The following is a 4,991-nucleotide window of genomic DNA, read 5'->3' as shown; positions in this document are numbered from 1 at the left end:
TAGACTACAATCTCTTAACAAAAAGGCTATTCTAAAGTCCTATATATCTATCCTAATTCTATGAAAGTTTTCCAATTCCTAATTCTAATATATAAAGCTGATTAGCAGCAGTAAAGCTTCCAAATATAAACTGTAAATGTACTAAGGCCAAAACCATGATAGTAGAAAATGGAGACAATGAAATTTCTAAAGTTAACTATATTCTTATTAAACCTAAAAATATCATGATTGATTATGCTTGAACTAACATGATTCCTTGACGTAGTATGACCTATTCCACAATACCTTCTATGAATAAAATAAATTCAATTTCTATAATAGGTAGAAAAAAGACCTTACGTTAACTGTAGCTAAAGTCGGCCTAAAAGAATGCAGCCCAGTCCAAAGTACGCGCTGGGCTCTCAGGAATGTGGCCCAGCCCAAACTCTGTGCTGGGCCACTCTTGATAATCATCTATACCATTGAAAAGCTGAAAACAGCTCTCCATAAGTATATACTAATTCTACAAATATTCTTTTAAATCTTACAAAGAAGCTTGTACCATATAAAAGGCTCCCAAATGTGACCTGAATTTGAATTATATCTAATACCTAAGCCGAAACCACAGTTTATGGGAAACAGGAACAATGGGTTTCTAGAGTGAGCTATGTCTGTCACAGTCACAGAGCCTTCAGCTTAGGCCAGCAGAGTTCCTTTAGGTTGTTTTTGTGCTGCATGGCAAAAGGGGGAGGAAAATGGGGTCTACGGCTCCTGAACACGTCCTAGCGGTCTCGGGGTCCACGGCCCTCCCTGATCCCTAACGCTCAGTGGGCCTCCGTGGCCGGCTCCCAACAGGGAAGAGTATTTATTGAATCACAGGACTTCCTTTGTTACCAACCCTGAGGAAGGCAGGAGACTTCACTTTTTCTTGGGCTCCTTACAAGCCTCCATGTACCTCAGAGCCATGTTGAGGGGAAGGGAAGAGCCATCTGCATAGGACGTGTCCTCATCACACACAACTGAGTAGTCATCCTGGGGCTGCAGCAGAGCAGATGGGAGGGGCTGGTCAGAAAGCCCATGCCAGGCCAGCCTATCCTCTCCCTGCACTGCCCTAGACTGACAGAGGCCTCCGGACCATGGGCTGGCAAGAGCTCCTTTCTTTATCTTTCACTTGAGTCAAGATATCTTGGCCTCATTCCCTGCTGCGCCAAAGTTCTTAGCAATAGAGGACAAGGATAGGGGATAAAGAGCACAGAGAAAGTAGCCTCGCTCCCTACCCAGTTGGGCCATAACTGAAAGGCTTAGTGCTGTTTGGGGCCAACATGTTAAGGGGATTAAGGACAACACAGAGGGTGACAGGCAGGGATCCTGCCCTCAGGCAACGTGCATGCACAGCTTGATCTCCTCTAAATGCAGAAGTGAGGTGAGACTGCAAGAATGGTAGGCCCACGCGGGGCTTGCTAGGAGGGATGGCAAGGAGCGGGTGGAGGGTGGTTGGCAGGGCTGGAGAGGCTGACAGAACAAACTCAGGAAAGCAGAAGAGGGAGTGCAGCTTCCAGGTCCCTTCAGCTCAGAAGCTGGAGATGAGGAGAAAGTGGGAAGATGACCCCCTGACCAGTCTGGTCAGCCTATTTCTAGTGTCAGGAATGTTGTATCCTGCAGATCTTGCCTTACCCGTTGTGGGGGTGCATGGATCAGGACACGGTAGAAGCAGGTGGTCTGGGAATACAGGACCAGCACGAGCTTCTCCTTCTGGAATAAGGCTTCGGGGTCCGCCTCAGGATTGACCTTCCACTGGGGCGATGAGATGGTCTGTCACTGAGTCAGGAGGGCTCATGTCAACCCATGGCCAGTGGACAGACACTTTCCAGCAGTTGGGCTGCCTCCCAGGCTTCCGCTGCCACTTTCTCTTCGCCTTCTTCATCCATGTCATCTATCTCATACCTGCAGATGATCACAAGGCAAATGCAGCAAGCGGGCGGTCCGAGTCAGGGAGAGACGAAGAGCTGGAAGAGCCTGATGCTCCCTTCACATGCCATCCCCCCAGAGCGCCGCCTAGGGAGATTTTCTCCCAATTTACAGTTAGGCAACAAAGCAGTGGTTAAGTAGGTGTGACAAGGGGACAGCCCATGAGGCTGGCGGGCACTCACTTGTCGGTGGCGTGGCTGTTACAGACCACCTCAGCCAGGATACACTGCTTGCCCCATCCACAGCCTTTACCACCAGGGCTGCCACCTCGTCTCCAAGTTTGTCCACATAGTCCCCGGAGACTGGAATGGTCTCACAGAGGGATGGAGCCTGAAATTGGAACAAAGCATATAATCCCAGCACCTGGACACCAGCTCCCACTTTGCAGCTGATGCCCTTACTTGTCACCAGGCTTCCTGATTCACAGGGGCAGGGTCAGTAACACCTCTCTGTGCGTGGTCTCCGAGTCATTGTACAGGCTGGAGGTCCTGGCCACTGTGAAATGGAAGGGAGCCCCTGAGCCACCAGAGATGGGTGCCTGCCCCAGACCCAAGCTGCACTGAGCTGCTAGAGCAGCCCTGTGAGTTCGTGTTGGGCCCAACCTCTCCAGTGAGCACCAAGGGCCCAACACGATCCCAGCCCCTTCTTCTAAATATCCCGGAACTGCCAGGCTAAGTAGACTTGCATGACATCAGGACAGAGGATACCCTTGGGGGAAGGAACTAGAAAGGGACAGAGGGTGGCTTCTGAGTGGCTGTTCATATTGTTTTCTACTCTGATTGCTGGTTACAGAGGTGTTCAGTTAGGCAAAATTTCATTGAGCTGTATACTTATATGTACTTTTCTTTTTCTTCCTTTTTTTTTTTTTTGAGTTGGAGTCTAACTCTGTCATCCAGACTGAAGTGCAGTGGCCGCTCCTGGCCACCACAGCCTCAACCTGCTGGGCTCCAGCGATCCTTCCACCTTAGTCTTCCAAGTAGCTGGAACTACAGGCATGCACTACCACGCCCAGCTAATTTTTGATTTATTGTAGAGATGAGGTCTTGCCAAGTTGCCCAGGCGGGTCTCGAACCTGCGGGCTCAGGCAATCCACTCACCTTAGCCTCCCAAAGGTGCGAGATTACAGGCTGAGCCACCGAGCCCGGCTTACTTTTCTTTTAATATATGTTATAATCCAATGAAAAATTCAAAAAAAGATCAAGTGTTGCACCCTGACCACCTCAGGCACAGCTGAATACATCCCCCTGAATTCAAACAACACCATAATGGCAGCGTGACTATACTCAGATGAATGAGGAATCTTCCCACTGCGGGTTTGCTGGGAGGGCAAGAGTGGGAGAGCCAAGGAAATGGCAGTCTGAAGGGGTCCGGAAGGCTGGTTTTAAGACACAGAAGGCGTGACTCTGTAAACCAACCACTAGAAGAAATGGGAGAATTGGAAGGACAAGGCTGACTATCCCAGACCCAAAGACGAAGGAGGTAAGGGGGAAATCATCTAAGCCTGTAGAGATAGAACTAGGAAGATCCTGCCTCTAAGACTGAGAATGATCTCCTTCCCAGTGTCAGATCCACTCTGCCAGAAACCCCATGTGATGCTTCCACTAGGCTGTGGCCACAGGCTCCCTGACTGCTGCTCTTGGGATCTCACTTAATCTGGTCATCCAGTTTGCTCTCCAGTTTACCAATCCACCTCTCTTCCAACAGAAACTTGACTTCAGCCATTTTGTCTAGGGCTTTCCAGAGGATACTGAGGGTGGGGAGAAGGGAGAGAAGATCCGACTGAAACACACAGCATAGACTTCCTTTTCTAGTTTTGGCACCCTGGGTTATTCAGACCAACCCTACTGCTGGAAACTGGAGACACTCAGTAATATGTGTTTTAGTTTTTGTTTTTAGAAAGCAGAATTTATTGAGAGGACAGTAAAACTCCCAGAGTGGTAAGGGACCTGATGGGCTTGCCCTGTTTTTTAGTCTTAGAAACATAAAAGACAAGACAGTAGGAAGTGGCAACCATACACTCAAAAAAGAAAGCAGGATTTCAGAGAGGTAAGCAAAGAAGACGGAGTGGCTCTTGGCAAGTCCTGACAGGGATAGATCAGTGTACCAGAAATAGCTCAGAAATTTTTCCACAGATGGGAGGAAGAGGATGTGCAGTCAAACCTCGCTGCTCATCACCACCTCAGCTGCATCTCAGATCATCAGGGATTAGATTCTCACCAGGAGTGCCTAACCTATATCCCTCACATGCGCAGTTTACAATAGGTTTCCTGCTCTTATAAGAATCGAATGCCCCTGCTGATATGACAGAAGATGTAGTTCAGCTCACCAGCCACTCACCTCCTGCTGTGCAGCCCAGTTCCTAACAGACCACAAACTGGGGGCTCCTGGTCTAAGGAAACTAAAAACAGTTCAGGAAATGATCTCAGGACCCCAGTCATTTCCATGACTCTCAGCTTTACCAGATTATTCCCTCTATGATGGGAACAAGAGACAAAATTAAGAGGCAAAAATAATTTATGGGCTGAGAAACTGGCCTTGAAAACACAGGGAAACATTGGGTGATACCTGAAACTTGTAATTTCCTACTCCCAAAAGACCTGGCACAAACTGCATTACATGATGTCCTTCCTAGTTCTCGGGGACCTTTGTGCAAGGTCCTACCACTGCTAACAACTTGTGGTGAAAAGGGACATGGAGCATCACCCACAATTTTGCAACTCAGGCAAGCCTGCTCTTTCTGCTCTAAATCCATACCTATGCTCCATTACTGGAAATCTCATAGTCTTTCCAGAAACAGCTGTAGCCACATCAAAGGTCATGGAGCCATTCGACCTTCTTCAATGGGCCAGAACACTTCAGCATTCCATGCGTTGAGGGGGCGCTACTTGAGCACCACTTTTCCTGAGGCCTCTGAAGGGCTGAGAAACCCTGCAGGGGATGTGCGCAACTCTCTATCATGCCTCCGACACTGGGTTGATGTTGGGAAGAGGGTGTTTGACAGAAAACCCCGATAAGCTGTTCTGTAATTGCCTGAGACAAACTGT

The 4,991-nt window shown here is 48.6% G+C and overlaps 1 pseudogene; it reads right to left on the bottom strand.

The window, feature by feature from the left end:
* Positions 1–897: 897 nt before the first annotated feature.
* On the bottom strand, positions 898–4,766 carry LOC103255804 (annotated as a pseudogene).
* Between the last annotated feature and the right edge of the window lie 225 nt (positions 4,767–4,991).

The sequence above is a fragment of the Carlito syrichta genome, unplaced genomic scaffold, assembly GCF_000164805.1.
Source record: "Carlito syrichta isolate Samal-C Ts95f unplaced genomic scaffold, Tarsius_syrichta-2.0.1 Scaffold288416, whole genome shotgun sequence".
Taxonomy (NCBI): domain Eukaryota; kingdom Metazoa; phylum Chordata; class Mammalia; order Primates; family Tarsiidae; genus Carlito; species Carlito syrichta.
Note: the sequence above shows the minus strand (reverse complement) of the source record. Positions and strands in the feature narration are given on the sequence as shown.